The 21078-nt window shown below is 35.6% G+C and overlaps 1 long non-coding RNA gene across 1 annotated transcript; it reads right to left on the minus strand.

The window, feature by feature from the left end:
* Positions 1 to 14132: 14132 nt before the first annotated feature.
* LOC149783279 (uncharacterized) lies at positions 14133 to 19518 on the minus strand. The gene is made up of 4 exons (XR_016414017.1): positions 19441 to 19518; positions 18585 to 18707; positions 14738 to 14883; positions 14133 to 14184 (listed from the first exon to the last, which is right to left on the minus strand). It is a non-coding gene; the product is annotated as an uncharacterized LOC149783279 (long non-coding RNA).
* Positions 19519 to 21078: the final 1560 nt, after the last annotated feature.

Raw genomic sequence — 21078 nt, forward strand, 5'->3', positions numbered from 1 at the left:
GCACAGCAATATGAGGTTAGTTTTAGGACTGGTTGGCCTAGTGTCACGATACTGTGCGGCATGATGCCCCAGTGCTAAACACAATTAACTGCCACACTGCAGACATCGTAGCGATATGACTTAAACGTTGTTAAAGGTACAAAAAGAATCCTAATCACAGACACACACACACACACACACACACACACACACAAGCGTGACAACTAGCCAGGCTTTACGAAGCTTACATGAATTTACACCATGTCAGGCAAATCCTGATAATCAAACCGGAAGAAAACGAGATAAGCAGGATGTTGCAAATGCTCAAAGAGCTGATAAAAAAGGTCTTAGGGATGAAATCAAGAACAAACAAGAAGAGTGCACGGAGAAGTACAGGCTTCAGAAGCAGGACAGAAAACGGCAACATCAGCATCATCAACAGCAGGAGCCAGAAAGAGGTATTGTTGACTGCTGTAGACACGAAGGAGGTTTCCTTTTCTTTCCAAAGAAGCAGACCCTATACTGGCGGAAAACCTGAAGCCAGACGGTGACGCAATCTTAGACAATAAAAGACTGCCATAATCCGCGTTAACACATCAGCCCCTTTCAGGGCTACCCTACCATCAGCAACAACGAGACTAGTCAAATGGTCAAAGCATGTGTTTGTCTTTGTGTGTTTGTTAGTTAAAAAAAGAAGTATGCCTATAATAACTTCCTTTATTTGTATTATGTAAACAAAAACCATAGAAATGTGTCAATAATCAATTCGTTTCTCTGTCTAGTCAGATAGTATGTATGTGTTTTTGTAAGTAAAAATTGAAAGAGTGTTTCTTTTAAGTCCGCGCGTTCCATGTTAATGATAGTGTAGTGGCATTGTAAGCCATTAACATAGCCACCAGCAAACCGAAAATCCTATGCTTACAAGAAACACTCTTAAATGAAAAAAGTAAGACTATCCCCAAAATAAATGGTTTTGACACAAAGTTTCTTAAGCATAGGAGTAATGGAATAAAAGGAGGAGGACTTGGGATATATGTTCACAACCATATCACAGATGCAGTAGAGATAGACACTAACATTACTTTAAATGGAAATTTAATTGAATATCAAACAATCAATATTAAATTGGGACAAAAAAACTTACATATTTATAATATGTATGACCCTGGAGGAAATAATACAAACCCCACCCAAACTTACTCGGTGCTATTCAAAGGTAAGGGTATAAATAGCATAATTTGTAGGGACTTGAATGCACACCATACTGAATGGGGTGGTGACCATATAGACACAAGAGGGAAAAGCATCGAAAAATATGCAAGAGAGAATCAACTTGTAATATTAAATACCGGCACACCAACCAGAATAGACCCCATCCACGGAAAACTGACACCTATTGATTTAACACTCGCAACACCAAACCTTGCACTTATCACGGGCTGGGAAGTGCTACAACAAAGTTCACTTGGCAGTGACCACTTCCCGCTATGTATAACAATATACATACAAAGTCCAAAAACGCAACAAGCAACCATACAAAAATGGAAAACAAAGCAAGCCAATTGGGATCTCTTCCAACAAGCCTTGAGCAAGATACATCTAGAAGAACTTCAACGTAACGATGCAAATCAATACTATCACAACATAACCCAGGCTATCAATGAACCTGCACAAAACAGTATACCTAAAACTAGCAGGAAATCCAAGCACAAAAGTATACCATGCTGGACAGACAATTGCCGCATAGCCATCAAGGTTAAAAAGAAAGCCCTCAACCGCTTTAAACACACAAAACTAGCTTCGGACTTTATAATATATAAGCAAAAAGAAAACAACACAAGAACAGTAATAAAGGAAGCAAAAACTAATTCATGCCGAGCATACTGCTCCACACTCAACTATCATACCAACTCTAAAGAAGCCTGGGCAAAAGTCAAAGCCATGAAAGGGAAGGTCCCGGCAACATCACCAAAAATATCAGGTACCGATGCCAATCAGAACAAAGCAGAACAGCTGGCACGACATTTTGCTAATTCCAGCAGTAATAACAATCATACCCAAAAGTTTATGGAGCCAAGACGGGCAATCGAAGAAAAATTCCCTCACATATTCACGGACCAACCCAACAATGACTCACCACTAAATGACTCATTCAACCTCGATGAATGGAGAAAAGCACTACTTAACACACACACACAAAAAAAACATCCCCAGATGAAGACAACCTCGGCTATGACATCTATAAAAATCTCCCGATAAATAAGCAAAGAATCATACTTGACATGATAAACCTAATATGGCACACTGGAAACATACCCACATTATGGAAACAAGCAGTGGTTATAGCCATACCTAAACCAGGAAAAGACCCCAAAAACATAACATCATACAGACCCATCTCCTTGACTAACACCATCTGCAAAGTCATGGAAACAATGATCAACAACCGGCTAAGGCACCACCTGGAACAAAACCACCTACTTACTGAAAATCAAAGTGGATTTAGAACCAAACGCTCCACCATTGATCAGCTAATTCGACTAGAAGCCAGTATTAAACTTGCCTTCAATGCCAAACGGAAAAAAGTTAGGCACTTAATTGCGGTATTCCTAGACCTCGAAAAAGCGTTTGATATGGTTTGGACTAAAGGCCTCATTTCCAAACTCAATCAGTTCGGCATAACAGGAAGAATGCACCGTTAGATCTCAAACTTCCTAACGGGAAGGCAAATCAAAACCAGAGTAGGCGATGCACTCTCTGCGACTTACACTCTGGACAATAGAACTCCCCAGGGAAGGGTAATAAGTCCAACACTGTTCAACCTCATGATCAACAACCGCTGCAACAATATTACCAACAACCTAGTCAAACTGTCCCAACTTGCTGACGATAGTGGAATATGGAAGGCAGGCAACCCCAACATCCAAAACAACATCAAGCAACTACAGCAAAGCCTAGACGCCATAGGCAAATGGGCAGACAACTATGGATTCAAAATATCTGATACTAAAACAGTAGGAATGCTTTTCTCCCCAACAAACAGAAAACCTACTACATACCCAAAACTCTACATCCAAAATACACCAATCCCATTCGTAAAAGAAACATACTTTTTGGGAATGCTACTTAACGAAACACTTAATTGGAAAACGCACATAACAAACCTAATAAAATAATGCCAACAAGACATCAACCTCCTAAAAAATATCAAGGGGACAACGTGGGGAGCTGACCAACAAACTATGCTCATGCTCTACAATTCATTAATCAGGGCTAAACTGGACTACGGTTGCCAGGTGTATGCCTCAGCAAACAAGGACCCGCTTAAGAAACTGGACAGCATACAATGTAAAGCACTTAGACTATGTACCTAACATCTCACTCGAGGAGCTACAAATACTGACGGGAGATCTACCGCTGCACCCCAGACGAGAAGAGCACATATTAAGATATGCTACCAGAAACTCAATACATCAAGACACCAACCCAACCAAAATGATGATTAAAAAGTGCAACATTCCGTTCAGGCAAAAACGAGCTCTAAACCACCCAGCAGGTAAGAAAATACATACACTCTGTGATGAAATTCAACTATCCGGAATTTAAGCAGAACAATACAAAATCAAAGATCCTACCCCTTGGAAAAACTGCACGCCCAAAATAAACCTGTCTGCCCAGAACTTAGGATCCAAACTACAAAACCCACCAAAAATACTAACAGAAATCCAGAAAATCATCGAAGAAACTTACTCTGGATTTCTTAAAATCTACACAGACGGATCTAAATCGAAAGAACTAAACAGAACTACTGCTGCAATAGTTGTGCCGCAACAACAAGTTGAATTTGGTGCAAGACTCCCGGATGGCTGTTCCATTTACACAGCAGAATTCTGGGCAATAAATGAAGCACTCAAATGGATTAAGACCCAAAACCACAGCCAGTACGTCATTATAACAGACTCTCTAAGCGTACTCAAATCCTTCGAGACTGGCACATCAAAAAGTAGAGCAAATATGCTAGAAGACACTATGTTATCCATCAGGGAGATCGAGGATAAACAAGAAACCATCGAATTCCTATGGGTACCTTCTCACATCAGCCTGATTGGCAACGATAAAGCTGACCGAAGAGCGAAATACAATCTCCTGAACAATGTAACAGAAACACTTAATTACAGTGTGTACGAGATATATAGCCAGATAAGAAGCAAAATGAACAAGAAATGGCAGCAGCTCTGGGACAACACCAACAAGGGCAGACATTTATACCAACTGCAAAAAGATGCCACAAGGGTAATCATGACACCTAAAATCCTGGAAATCGTGGACATCCGAATTATCAATAGGATCAAAACAGGAAAAACTTTACTCCGAAACAGCTTTGGGAGACATCTCAGGAAGGAATTGAACCAAACTACTAACTGTATACATTGCCCTGCTGCAGAAACACTGGACCACGTATTCAACACCTGTCCCAGATACCATAATCAACGAGTCGGTTTCCAAGATTACCAAAAGAAAATGAATTCCCCTACAATATACCCTGAATTTTTGGACAAGGTACGCAACAAAAACATCGATATCACATACATGAACATGATAAGGTACCTCAAACAAATTAACAAACATGGCAACATATAAATACAACCACAAGTAATTATAATAACAATTAATAGAAGGGCTAAAGCAGTAAGGTAAGACTGCTAGCTGAAGCGCACGCCCATGGTTGTTGTTGTGTGTGGATTTTTTTATATAAATATTTTTTTTATTTTTTTCCCCCTCATGTAGGCATGAGCTAACACAGTACTAACCATCATGGTCTGAGAAAAACAACAGATATATTCTCATAACTATGTATACATATTATAAAGGTGGCAAACACCCGCCATCAGGCCCAGATACACACGACAACAAGAGTGGTAAGATACAAATAAACACAAAATATACTCAGGCCCCAACCATCTTAAGACTATTAGGTGACCTAAGCCAAGTCAAATGGCCACACACACACAAACTCACACACACACACACACACACACACACACACACACACACACACACACACCATTGCGGAACTAAATAAACAACAACAACAACACAGTCCCCAATATTTAACTCGACATGTAAATCCAACACTTATACTCAGACCAAACATACTAATTTATACAACAAAAAGGGGCACAATATACCTTCTAAATTCAGTATAGCTATTAAACAAAGAATCGTGGCGATAAAAGACTAGTCGCCAAATCAGGATCTAAGGCAATGGAAATCGAGTCGAAACAGAACAGCAAACTCAAGCAAAACAGCAAAACACTACAACAGCACGAAGAAGAAAGAAAGAGGGTATCACAGAATGAAGGAGTAAAGAAAAAAAAAAACGGACATCGACTTTCAAATTGCCAATTTATATGAGGTTCTTCCTTCGGCTATTGAAGACCACTTTCGATACAAGCTCTATACCCACAATCCTAACTCATCCGTTGTATACCACCATGTATACCACCAACAAAATGAAAACCGAAAGTAAACATAGCGTGACCCAAACAGGTATAAGGTGCCTGACACCCAGCTGATTGTCAACATTTCGGAAAATCAAAAGTACACCATGTACACCAAATTCCAACTTTAATTAAAAATAGTAAAGAAATTACACAACTCAATGGATTAGGAAAATTACACGAGTGACTTACACACCATTGGAATAGATTTCTGTTCACTAGTACAACTGGACTTGAGTCCAGCGGGCCCCTTGTCTCCTTTCCTCGGCCAGACATGTTCATGAATTAAAAAGTGCGACATCCGCACATAAAAGCGGGACTGTACTGGTTCCATTCCTACAGTTCCAATCAATTGAAAATCTCGACCTTCGAGATTTAACCAGTCGTGAAAGCACTAGTTGCGTAGGCGACTTAAATCCTTTAATTGATTGTTTGATTGTAAGTTTTGATTTCAGGGGGTGTTTTACTTTACGTCCCAGCTTCAGACATATAAAGCGAAGCGTTCGTCAGTCTGGCTACCCATCGTTGAACAGCCGACAGTAACAAAATGAGTGAAGAATAGGTATCGTCATTCGCGCCATTCAACATTGAATAAATCAAGACGACGAATAATCTCATCGACAAGGGGAAGAAGTTAAGAGACATTCTCGACAACTCAAACATAATCGATGAGATGCTAGTCAAACTGTATGACGATTATTATTAAAGCAGTATAGTCCTCATCGAGACCAGCTGGAAATCAATAATTTGAGAAAGTCAAAGGAAATCTTAAGGGAGATGACGTACAAAGAAAAGTATGAGAAGGAGGATGAAAAAGACAGAAAACAAATGAAAGCCTGGAATGAAAAATAGAAAAGGAAGAGGAGAATGAGAAAATGAAGAGGAGGAGGAGGAAAAGAAGACAACGGAGGAGAAGCGAATAGAGAAGACAAACAAATGTGATGCAAAAATTGAGATGCTGGTAGAGGAAAAGAAGGAAGTAGAAAATTGAAGAAACCCAAAAGGCCGTTTGCATTGCAATCTCACATGTCTCGAAAATATATATATATTCTCTCTAAGATATTTTAAGTCGATTTTATATTTTATGTGCGATAGATTTATTGTCATAAATCTATTTATGTGTTATATGTTTATGATTGTGTCCCACAAGTCCCACACCGCCAAGTGTTATTATTATTATTATTATTATTATTAGTTTCATCGGTGAACTAGCTTAACTTACCGACTTGCCGTTGTTGGGGCGGGACATAACGTTTTATGATATTTTTTTTTCCACACTGTAGCTGTTCGTTGTTTGGTATCAGTTGAGGTCAACCCGTTGCAACAATAATGCCTATGTCCAGTACTATGACGTCACTCACCTGTTCCATTTCCCTTATCGTTATACGTCCCAATACGTTTTGTTGCTATACCAGCCAAATATTCCCCATTGTTAAATTCCCGTTGTCGCTATTGTGATTCGGATTTTTAAAGTAGCTTTAGCAATTTTTCAGTCATCTCGGTACGATGTCTGCAGTGTTACAGTTAATAGTGATGTCTAGCACTGGGGCATCATGATGCAGACATGTAGTACGATGTCCCACCCAGTCACATTATCCTGATACTAGGCCGACCAATCTTAACACTAACCTCTTAATGCTGAGCGCCAAGCAAGGCAGTTGTTAGTACCATTTTTGTAAGTCTTTCGTATGACTCAGCCTGGGATCGAACCCACAACTTCCTGCATCGGAGGCGGACGTTCTAACCACTAGGCCATCGGAGCGGTCGTACTGTTAAATAATCTTCAGCTACAGTCATATTGCTGATTGATGAAAATGTCAGTGAGATGTTGTAATTTACGGTAATGAGTGGAAGATTAAACCACGTAATATTAAGACAATACTGAAACAACATTTTATCCCCGCCTAAATTGCCGTCATAATATAATTATATCAGCACCTGGCGCAAAGGAAACTTTCAGCTTGAACAAGATATGTTGTGATTTCACTTCGACTTTTTTCTTTTTCTCGTTATGCAACGATAGTTATTTTACGTTTTGCAGACTGTAGTTAATCTCACATAGCATTTGTCATCTACCAGTTTATTAAATTCATCAACCTCTATTTACCACCTCACGCAGCACCAGGCGGTGTCAAAGTGTACCGAGCATATCGCCAAGTAATTATTATCTCTAGCAAGGATTTCAAAAGTTCTGAGCTTAATCGATACACAAAGAGTTTATGAATATTATACATATTTCATTAATATTATACATATTTCATTAATATTATACATATTTCATCAATATTTTACATATTTCATTAATATTTTACATATTTCATTTAGGCTTTTCTTCGTTCTTTAAAATTTCAATATTTTAATACTTATCTAATTAAGTAATTAATTAATAACACAAACTCAACACTTTTCTGATGGTATAGAAATAAAGGGTTGGGCAAATATTGTGATTAATATTCACCTTTACGACGAGAAGGTTTAAAAATAGACAATCAATATTACAAATGTCCCGTGGTTGCATAAATTCCATAGTCTACATTAAATGAATAATTTGTGTGTCTTCGTTAAAACATTTTCCCAGAAGTACTAGCAATTAAAACAAATTTATGAATCCAAGCCATAGTTTGTTATGGATATATTTTGAAACATATATACGTTGAATATATATTTTGAGGGGAAACAGAAAGAAGGGAGAATAAGTTGGTTGTCAGATAAGAAGTATGAATATATATATATATATATATATATATATATATATATATATATATATATATATATATATATATATATATATATAAAGAGGCATAGTGAGAGAAAGAGAGAGAATGATGTATAGTTAGACATTTTGATGTAGCGAGAAAGTTGATTTGGTTGATCCATTATCTACAGGACACAAGGGAGACAATTATATAGGTGGATCTCTCTATAACACCAGACATAGTATTTGGGGAAGATTTTATGGCTAGATTTTCTTTAATCAGGTATATGTGATAGTGCATTAATGTCGTCTCTGTTATCGTCGGCAAAGCATGCAAATATTATTAATATATGTATATCACAATACAATTCTGCTACCATTTAGGACAACGTTTGGAAAATAGTCCTAAGTCAGCACCTGCCTATCGAGAAGACCTCGGTCAAGACAAACGACTGAAAACACTAAAGTCCAAAATAGGTCATGCCGCTTGATAACTAATTCAACATTACTGAAATAATTAATTACATTTCTCTAAATTGGTGGCCTGTTGTTGTTTGCTTTATTTCCTTTCTAGAATGTTTGTTTGTCGGAAGGTGTGGGTGTGGTTTCAATATTGTCTATAACTAACTATAATTCTATCAGCACCTGGCAGAAAGGAAACTTTCAGCTTGAACAAAATATATTGTGATTTCACTCCGATTTCTTCTTTTTCTCGTTATTCTAGAATGTTTGTTTGTCGAAGGGTGTGGGTGTGGTTTTAATATTGTCCGAACAGCATCAATGGATCATCTGATTTCCAAACACTACCTCTTACCACCCCGACGTTGATTACCGTGGTTTTTTAACCTAGCGCTGTTTGTTCATCATTTAATATGTTGTTATATCGGTATATTTAATATGTTTTCATCATAGCGAAATTTATTGTTCCATTGGTATATTTATTCTGAAATACACCTTTGATTTAGATTAATAATATAACCACTCACACATTTTTATCTTCAGCAGTGCATCGTTATTCTTGCATAACGTTCCGTTATGACAGAGGAATTATGAAGAATGTCACTGATATATCGTAGTTTGTAATTATATGGACAAAAGACAGACTACAAAGGGGATACAAAAAGGCGCTGCACCAAATATCTTCAATTCCACCGCTTACCGCAGATGACCAGCTAAAAGTAGTCGGTAGAGAAGATCCCTAACATATTAAGATAATACGTTCGGAAACATAACGACCGAGATAAAGGAAATATATGTTTGTGTAATAGTTCACTCATCCTCAAATAACACAGCCCTATTGCCTTGCCTATGACCTATATATATATATATATATATATATATATATATATATATATATATATATATATATATATATATATATATATATATATATACATATATATATATATATATATATATATATATATATATATATATATATATATATATATATATATATATATAATTTTTATGAATTGATCGCGTTTTCTATGCTTTCATTGAATGTAAACGGTCACGTGATACTGATCTGGAATTTTTTACACATCGATAAATTCTGCGGACTATTTTTGTTGCCCTGTTTCCAGATCATTTGATGTGAAGTTTTATCTGTATCAACGCCTTACACCCTCATAATAACAAGAAGATCCCACACAACCACTCATGTGATTTCTGATAAAAAAATGGCAAGCCACAGATTAAAATAGACCATTAGAAGTTAAACAATGTAATTCCACAGACCTTCCTGCACTCCAACACTCACCACTTTTGCTGAAGAAGGCATATGGCAGGCTTTAGAAGCCAATCTTCGGAAAATAGTGCATTTCACCTCGACAACATGTTACAGCAGCGATTATTAAAGGTCAGGGTCATATGCCAAGGGATATCACTAAAAATGGACCCGATTTTGCTTTTGAAAGATCAAAATGCGTAGAACATAACAACGACGTTGCTATAACAACACGTGTCATACGCTAGCGTAATTTTCGAAAAAAAGGGAATATTCTTGGTTTAACCGCAACAATCATTTTTTATATATTAAAGTAATGGTCATAGCAATATATCGATGGCATGACCCGCTATGACGTGCTTCCCGGTATCACTGTATAAAGAATCAATGAATCTTGGATAGCGAAGATAGGGCTATGTATTCTATCACAGTTAAGAGGCTAATGAAAGAAAACTTCCATGTACATAAAACTGAATGTTTTGTTGGCTAAATCTGCTGACCTGATGTTAGAAAGGAAGTAAATTGGAAAAATAAGGATTAAATGATCATGGTTGGGTATTTATCGACTTTATTTACTTTGTGAGTGATTAGGTAAAATTTACACATCAATAAATACCCAACTATGATCATTCAATCCTATTATATATATATATATATATATATATATATATATATATATATATATATATATATATATATATATATAATTTGGTCGGAAATATACTCTCCCATTCTGTATATTTACGAAATGGGAAGATTTTACTTCATGAGAGTAAACATGATTGAAGTGGCGACGTTGGTATTGTTATATATATTCAATTTAATTGTTTGTTCGTTTGATTACATTTTTTTTATTCTAGGACATTCTATTGTAATGTAACATTTTTTACTGGATTTGACATTGTCCAAAATTGAAACACTGAACTACTGACCTTCAAAGTCACTTACAGTTTTGGCAAAGAACGACTTCTTATTTTTTTGTTATCTTTCTCAGAGCAAAAATCAGTAAGTTGGGTCATGGTCATACCTGGCCTACGTGTCAATAAGCGTGTGTCAGTTGGTAAACAAACTTCTTTTTCTTCCAGAAGGATGAACTTGTGAATCCCATGCTTGAATCTGTGTTGCGTCTTACTTAGTCGTATAACTGATGTTTTGATATGATTTCTATAAGTCGTGCTTTAATATCTGACAGGTTAATTTGTATTATGTTGTGACCAGTTTTGGCTGAATATTATTTTCTTCAGGTTATTGAATTCAAGTGATTATTTTCTCTGGAATTAAATAAGTGGCCTGATATAATTATTGGACAAAGACATTCACTGGAATTTATACGGAATTTAAAACTGGAATAATATTTTCTGTGATTCAACAAGAGACTTGACACATCTGCACTTCGTAGGTTTTTACAGACGGAATCGCCTTCAATTTTGGATTTTCATGGGGATTTTAACTGTGATTCTCTTAGAACTTTTCATTGTGTTTTAATAAGTCTTGGATTCATTTTTCTCATTTTTCACTTAAATTGTTTGTCAAATGTAACAAAGCTTGTTGTCTTCACTTTTTTCTTTACTTATTTTAAGATCATAGACTCGTAATATAAAATTGGGAACTCGTAGTTTGGATTCGAATTTTTCAAAAATAATTAGGTAAACTTTGTTTTTGAAATTTAAATTTTCCTAGTTTTCAGAATTTTAAATCTCAAGTATATTCTCATATTTTAGAAATCTTTAATGATATCAACAGGCTATTTTCCAATATCATCTAACGCAGAGAATTTCTCGAATTATACCAGGAGTGGTTTTAAATTGTGAAAATAGAAGTACAGATATAAAAGTGGGAATTGGAAATAAGACAGGCTCAGTTTCAGATATAAATGATACAAATGACAGAGAGAGGGAAGTGAGAGAAAACCAATATCTGAGTGAACCCCTCTCGTATAGCATGTTTCCGCATATGTCGGTGGAGAGTGTCGAAGATAGTTTTCCCAATTTCAAAATTCTCTTCAAGCATGGTGACAATACCTTTGATGGATTAAAATACTCAGTGTTGAGATACTACGTTGTCAAAGCTAAGTCGCCAAAACTCATAGTGTCCTTTGCGTGTGTGGCCATCACGAGTATGTAATATTGTTTTATGGTTGGCGTGATACACAGTGGAATTGTTATTTCAAAATATAAAAAAATCACTATTGATCCGCACGCACATGCAGCTTGCAGGATTCGAAACAGAATTTAAATCGTAGTTTGCTACCGGCATTGGCTTGCACTATGCAACTCCACCATGAACGTTTGCCCCATAGTGTTTGCTCTGAAGGGAATCACCGCCTAGCGAAGACGATTAGCATGTTTCCAGCTCTATTCTATCACATATTGATGCCCGCGTCGAGTTGTTGTTAGCATAAGCCACACTCATTGATTTTTCCAATTAAATATAGTATATTATAACTGTTCTGTTAATAATTTATAGCTAATGTGTACGTGTGTTTTTTTCCCTCTCCGCATGTAGATATTCCAACTATCGCAGTTAGAAACCGACATATCCGCTCCCACACGCTGGGAAACCAACGACTACACACAACCATGGGTGATTACAACACTTCCGCCGCGGCGGTGGGATGATGGGAGAGTTGTCAGGCCACCGTGCCTACTGCTATGAGGCTAAATAATGGAACGAAAGTTTGAATATTAAAAGATGATAAGCAACAGTAAGGAAAACATATACGCTGTCAACAAAATAACTAGAACTTGCCCATGATACACATTACGGGCTTAATTAAGTACAACGGGCCTAATGCGTCGTTCTGTGTGTTCTTTCCGGACACTAACCAAGACAGGAGCTGCAGTAACTTTGTAGACCGTCCGATAAATCGTCCCCCAAACCTGTACTGATACTTAAGGCTGGTTTGAAATATGACCTCAGGTTTTCATAAAACAATGGCTACATCCTGCTTTTCAATCACTCAGAACCGCCTTGTGACAGTCATGTAGTGTACAGAAACAATTACGGTAAAACCATTTCAACTTAACTGTTATAGTGAATTTTTCGTTTAGGTTCTCTAACACGTGGTTGAACAAATAAAACAAACAAGGTCCGATAATAGTATCGAGTAGACTCAGCCAATTTAATAACTGAAATTATAATATGAGTGAATGAACGAAGGTTGCATTTGAGTGGATCTTGGATCTGAGGGAACAGCCAGAAGTAACTATGTTAATCTACATAAATTTTCAAGTTGTTGAACAAAGGATATCTTGTTAAAGTTCCCTTTCAGCAGACTGTAACTCAAGAGCCGCGAGAAATACTGATACGTATCTAGAAAGTACACTGAAGTGTTAAGGACAGGTTTTTCTGCATTAATTGTATGAATGAATGAATCGGTTAGCAAATCGTCCATCAGCATCGGTACAGGAGTGGGAGCTTCGGTACTGGAGTGGGAGCTGATTTATCGGACTGCTCAGTTTGCAGTGAATCCTACCCTTGAGTCACCGCGTTTTGGCCAGCGCACTTAGTTATATTACCTCGGCAGTAATAAACCTACATATGGTGCTCTATCGTAAAATTCCAAAACCAGATCCCATAAAATAATTTGTAAAAAATATAAAATTCGAACACATTTGACAGTACACATGATGGTGGAACAAATCTATGCAGTCAAGATAACTGATAGAAAGTGTGAATGTAAACTATCAATATACTATTCAATCGACCACTCCGGTGGCCTAAGTGTTAGAGCGTTCGTCTTGGATGCAGTCGGTCCCGAGTTCGAACCCCAGGAAAGTCATACCAAAAACTTACAAAAATGGTAGTAGCAGCTGCCTCGCCTGCCGCTGAGCATTAAGTTAGTGTTAGGACTTGTCGGCCTGGTGTCAAGATAATATGACTTGGTGGGACAATATCCTACATGACTGAGGCATGATGCCCAAGTGTTAGACATCACTATAAACAGCAACACTGCAGACATAGTAGTGATATGATAGGAAAATAGTTAAAGCTACGTTAAAAATCCTAATCACACACACACACACACACTCACACACACAGACACATATACTTTTCAATCAAATATATTCTTGCTTTTATGTATTCCTCTAAAGCACCTAGTCACAACAGAGTTTCCAATAAGAAAAATATAATGAAAATCAAAGGAACAAGAATTTAAACTACAATAAAAACAAGATTGAAAATTATATTTATTTGAAACTGTTTATACCAAGTCACACATGTATAGCATGCAATCCGATTTTGTCTCTTGTATACTCCCCTTTGCACGTTTAAATCACCTTAAAATAAAAAAGAAAGCAGACGTTAACAAAGAAACAGCAAAATAAGCAAGCAAAGAGAAAATACGATTATATAAAATATTTATGACATGTGTACTGTACAATGAATTTTGTGTCATGTTGCATACACAATTTAAATTTTATTTAAATTAAAATTGAATGTTTAAAAATATTTAGCTTATATTCTGAGCTGCCTCTTTCAGATGACAAATGTTCAAAATTATCATGGGGCATTAATTAATGGCCTTCACATTACCAAACCATCTAATAAACAATAGACCGGATTAGAAATGTATGCAATCGCTAAAATGCTCAAATACTTGCACATATCTAAGCAGCCATGCATAACGAAATTATCAATTTTAAGCTTATTAATGGAACTTCGAATCTGGTTTCATGGTACGTTAAAGATAGTTGGTAGGAATAGAAACGATAAACACTATTTTTATATATTCGACTCTTTCTAAAGTACTTAAGAAGTTGGAAGGATTAGTAGGATTTATTAATGTAAATAAATATAATTTTGTATTCCTAACATGAAAGATGAAATTACCAATATATTCAGCCTTTGCTACTCGAAGTGATCGTGGCCATGGTGCGCGCAATGACAGTGATGGTTCACACAATGGATTTGCTGATCATTACATCGCAGAGGTTCTGGATTGCCTGAACCCAGGCAGTCAGCGAGTGTTGCGCAAGCTATGATATATATATATATATATATATATATATATATATATATATATATATATATATATATATATATATATGCAATGTACTGACAACGAACAGTGAGAAACTAATATCTAAATAGACTAAGTGCTTTCGACACTTTAAGGAGTCTTTTTTTTTTAAAGCAAATGTAAATCATAGACAACACGAACAAATAAAACAAACAATCCGTTGTGTTTGCAAAACTTTACATCGCTTTTTCTAAAGGAATTAAACATTTAAATGTGTTATGTTTCAACTAGTTTATTTCAGCTTGTTTCGGATGCTGGAAAATATTTGTATTCACTTTGAAATGGATGAGACATAACGACATCTGTTGTTTTATGTAAATGAATATAAGCACAAATTATGTCCCGGATAAATCATTGTTGTTGTGGTAACTACAGGCTATTTACCAAATGTAGTGAATTATTTAAAAGGAAATGTGTCTGCTGCAAAAGATAATTTTATTTTTGAATAACTGTTATTTTCTAACCTTCTTGGTTAAAACTGCTTAGTTTTATTGTTCTAAGACGGTGTATCCAGTAAAATTCCTTTTCTTTTCTGGTTTCGGAACTCCATTTGGGGTTGTGCTCAATTACAAAAAGTGTTATATCAGTGAAAGTCTGGCCAGGGGAGGAGAAGTGTTCTGCGACCGGGCTTCTGTACATCTTCTTTGTCATCCAATCAGATCTATAAAGGCTGATCCTTTTGTGTAGCTTTTCAGTTTCTCTGACGTACAAAAAACTAGAAATCTTACATGTGATGAGTTAAATTGCATTCTCTCATTTGCACGTTTTGTTTGGACCATGTAATTTTAGTTTTTTTCTAGTCACTGTGTGTTGACAGGTTTTGCACCTTTTATCTCAAAAGGGGCCAGATTGACTAGGGTGTTATTAAATAATGACGGGCGTTAGATTTACCCTGACTAGGATGCCCTTTTGGATTTTTATGTATTCGGTAGGCTCCTACAGTTTTTTCGGGAGGGCTAACTTTTAGTACGTCAGACGATTCCACGATGGACCAGTGTTTCACGATGATTTGACCTATTTTGGGGTTGACTGTATGGTATGTACCCTATCGGCCTTTTCCTTCTTTCCATATTTTAATAGGTCATCGCGGTTTGTTTATTTAGCCCCTTTGGTTGCCCCTGTAATTAGGTCTTTGCCATAGCCTCTGTAAATTAAATGTTTAGATAGCTATTCAGACCGTATTAGGAATGTTTCATCGTCAGAGCAAATTCTGCCTTTCCTCAGTGCCAGGCTATATGGGATCTTCCAAATGCAGTGTTTTGGATGACAAGTGGTTAGGAGTAGATAATGGTGTTTGTCAATTGGTTTCCAGTAGATGTCTGTATGGAGGTTCTTTTCTACCAATTTGGTTTTTGTGTCCAGGAAAACATGATTTGAGTTTGAGACTTTTTCCGTGAATTTTATTAAAGGATGGAAGTTATATGCATTTGATATGCAATCATCCAGACTTTCTCTGCCATGGTGCCACTTCGTTTCTATATCATCGAGAAAGCGTACATACCGGTATGATGTAGATTCAACTGATGCTAAAAGTTGACCCTCCAGTTTTCCCATAGAAATATTAGCATACGAAGGGGCAATTGTTGTACCCACTGCGGTTCCATTGATTTGGAGCTAGTTGTCTTCATTAAATTTAAAGTTAATTGAATTTAGGACATACTCCAGGAGTTATATATATATATATATATATATATATATATATATATATATATATATATATATATATATATGGAGAGAGAGAGAGAGAGAGAGAGAAAGAAAGAAAGAGAGAAATAGAGAAAGGAAGAGAGAGAGAGAGAGAGAAAGAGAAAGAGAGAAAGAAAGAGAGAAAGAGAGAAAGAAAGAGAGAGAAAGAAAGAGCATATAGTCAATCAAACAGGTATAAACCAATTATGTCGGATAACAATGATTTAAAATTTACTTTGGCAAACTTAGGTCATCATTTAAAGAAAAGAAATTACCCCATTGACATCGTTAATACTGCTTTCCTAAAGTTATCTTATCTTACACAACTTCAATCACTACAATGTAACATCAAACAAAAAAACGAACATATTGTTCGTTTTGTTATTGAATATAATCTAAAATTTGCCTAATATAGGTAAGATTATCAATGAATATTGGAATGTTTTAAATTTTCGCTTCACGAAAGGCAATCCACAATAGCTATAAATGGATTAAAAATCTTAACGGATTTCCTAATTAATTCTAACTTCGAAATAAAATAAATCGATTTAAGAGGGACCATGAACTAAATGTGATAGTCCTATGTGTTCGCACTGTTCTTTTACTAATGAAAATATTTCTTTCAGCAGTAATAATAAGAAGAAAAAAAACATTTAAAAAACATTATGATACTAACTTTGTTATATCAAATGTTATTTATTTGAACAAATGCAAAAATTAAGTCATCCGATGTATTTGACAAACCAGTCAACAAATATCTAAACACATGAACCAACATAGATCAGACATTAAAAAGTTATATCGAACACTCATGTCGATCTCACGCTGCTCACATTTCAACCATACTTCCAATTCCTTGCAAGATTTCTCCTCTTAACTTATTCTTATATATGATTTTGAGATGGAACGTCTGTTATAGGAAATCTATTGGATTCACCGTCTTAATAAGGTATATCCAAAAGGTCTAAATTCCAAACCTCTATACGACATTCATTAATCCTTTTTTTAATAGAATAATTATTTATTTATAATGCTATAAGTATTATGTAGATCATAATTTTTTAGTTCCGATAAATTACTGAACAGACTTCAATAATATATCAAAGCATAATATATTATTAAATAAAGTACATTATACGTAATAAAAATATTAGTGCAACTTCATCTCTTTTCAGTATATATATATATATATATATATATATATATATATATATATATATCGAGAAAACAAGCAGATGGAGAGATAGAGCAAACGTGAGAAATCATGCAGGTACACGCAAGTGTGTGCACTTATGATGTCACATCAGAACATTAGCAAGCCATTGTAATTACATAAAGGTTTATAATCTTCTTTGTCCTCCGCTATATTTATTATGCATTGCATTAGTATGTTATCTTAATCTATTATGGAAACGCATACGACTAATTGCTCTTCTTTCTGTGTTGATTTAATAGTGCAAAAATAATATTTAATTTGAGTGTGATGGCAATTTATGTTTTACCGAATAGGAAAGCATTCGAGTAAGTTAAATAAGCCCCTGGTATTATATTGTTTACAGACTGTGGTTCCATACATACATACATACCATACATACATACATACATACATACACTCATGTGTATGGTGTATCGATTTCGCGAAATGTCATTAGCGATAAAATGCAGAAAATGTACTGTTTTCATCAATATTGTTGTTAATACAATTACAATTATAAACATAATGAGAAATAATTATTTACTTGTGATAATAGTAAGAGCAACATTATAGGAGCTGGAAGACGCAGGAGGGGTTATGCTGGTGATGCATCCAATTTAATAATAATAATAATAATAATAATAACGATAACCAACAAAATATGATAATTATCTGCGTTATCAGTCAGAATTTGTATTATCCCGGATTTATGAACAGGTGTATAATAAGTTTCCGAATAGGAAGAGATCGCTAGATGCAAGCCAGGTTTATTGTACCTGCTCCTGTGTTGTGTAGATGTTCGCATGTACAGATGTGATGTTCACACTTAATGGTCTGATGCGCCCAGCAGCTGAGAGTACAGTCCGCTACAGTCGAACAATACTGCGACATCACTTGTGCTGCAAAGAATATGAAAAGTTGATACACGGTTAAACTTTCTTGAACCTTTTATCTCAGTTTTGAAACATTTCAGGGGCAACATAAATTTTATATGTGATGTCATAAGTTTGTAAAAATGACTGCCTTGATTTATTGATGTAGAAAAAATATCATATTATTTATATATTTCATTCATTGATTTAGTAAGTTGTAGTTTAATTTTTTTTCTCTATTAGTTTTGTGATTGTGGATCCAAACTGGCACTACGCATGATAGTTTCTATTTCCTATAAAGGAGATGAAATAAGAACTTTTAGTCACAGAATATGGTGCATTCAAAGTTGTACCCAAAGGAAGGCTATCATAATTCGTATTACTGTTTCACAGGAGAAATGTAAACAGCGATGCACATGTTGATGCTAGGGTAAACAATTCGAAAATTTGTGAACCTTAATGCTTAGAGTAAAATGTCTGTGTTATTATAAAAAAAAAAGTTTTCTAAGTCAAAATCTAGTTATACTTCGTAATAAGCACGTCTATACGTTTCGACGAATGCAAAGCAGGAAATATACGCACAAAAATAAAAGCCTCAAAAGAGGTGCACCAAATATAAGATTGTTCTTCAGACAAGATCTCTCCATTGTAAAGACAAATTTGGAACTTTTTCATGCGAGTCAAAAATTATTTTGAGACTGCATTATTCATTATTATGTAATAATCTCACATTATGTTCTGTATGCATTATAAATCTTACCAAAAAGGGCACATGCGAATACAGCAAGGAACAAGCGCATTTTCAATTGTCAGCAGATGTCAAAATGGTTCACCCTGGAGTTGCAAGACGCAGCGGCAAGGAAGCCTATGTTATAACCTATCTTTATATTGCCACATGTGACGTCATCTCATTATCTGTTCCATGTTCCGTCCAAGAGAGACATATTTGAACCAGTGCATGATACACGACTGTCTTATCATGTTTAAGAAGGTTATGTAGTGCTACAGAAACAAATTATGCAGCCGCAGTTTAGTACCCGAAGCAATGAAATCTGGAGCTTCTGTTGAGCACTGCATGGATTTATTTTGAGACAAGATGCATTTCCCCAGATACCATCCCCAGATACCATGTGATAAATCTATCGAAGGTCTTTACACCTTTTCAACCTTGCACGTGCCTATGTCATATGACTTAAAATTATTTCGTTTTAAATGCTAACTTTAGTATAATCTTTACTGTTCTCCTGTGGAAAGTTCCGGTGGTCTAAACGTTAGCGTTAATACTGGTCGGCCGGGTGTCAGGATAAGGTGACATGGTAGGACATGATGACCAACTGTTAGACATCTTTATAAACTGCCACATTGTGTACATCATAGCAATATGACTGAAAAGTGTTAAAGCTACGTTAAAATTCAAATCGCATCCCCCCTACACACTCTTTAGATGCAGTGAACAATTATATCGAAATCATACAACTTGCAACTAGGAACATTAAAATCATATTTGCATCAGTTGAAGTAGCAGAACATTTATTATCAAATGAAAGAAATCATTTGTCGTTCCATCTTCTTTATTACATTTATGTATCTGAAAGATCAGTATTATAACCTGCTTCCATATGTGCAGGATAGCTGCCACTTACATGAAAACCAAGCGGAAACAGCTGGGGGCAAGCTGTAATCCGTAAAATCTTTTGTTATAAGTGAATATACAACAAGAAACGGAGTAAATTAAACTTCATGCAAGACGATTCGCTTAGTAAGAAAAAAAGAATAAGTATCATACTATTTTCATTGTAGAAGTCAAGACGATGGATTTTTCTTTTTAATTTTTGGGCCACTTTCTGCTGTACTTAATGGATCTTGGTGAGACGAGTAGACGCAAACTGCACACTTTCAACGAACATATTTCTCCACGTCTGTTTTGAATATAAAATGTGTCGAACTTCAGTCCAAACAATCTTTATTAATACAATAATCTACTCGATAATGTCTTCCTTGGGCATCCGACTTGAAAAAGCAACAGAATGGTGCATCAGAGTGTTCAGATTGCTTGAATTCATAAAAAAGCCGCCACATAAATAAATTATCACTCGAAAGTTGTTATATATCTGGAGACCAAATGCTAAGTTGTACTATAGAGATAAACTTTCACGAAACTTGCTACAAGTTGTTCATACCTTTCATTTGTTACAAACATTTATATTTGAAACAGAACAATCATGTTTTGTATCTTAGTCTGGTATAGACATACATCTGAATATTGTTATCGTTAATGCAAGCTCTGTCCTGAATGCTTGCATTAATGACACTAACATACATCTTGGTATGTCTTATGTGTACTTTCGATCTTTTGGTGCCCAATATCATGCGCTTTCTTCATTTTCAAAGTCTTTGC

The sequence above is a fragment of the Sinohyriopsis cumingii genome, chromosome 14 (assembly GCF_028554795.1).
Source record: "Sinohyriopsis cumingii isolate HCF-2022 chromosome 14, ASM2855479v2, whole genome shotgun sequence".
NCBI lineage: Eukaryota > Metazoa > Mollusca > Bivalvia > Unionida > Unionidae > Sinohyriopsis > Sinohyriopsis cumingii.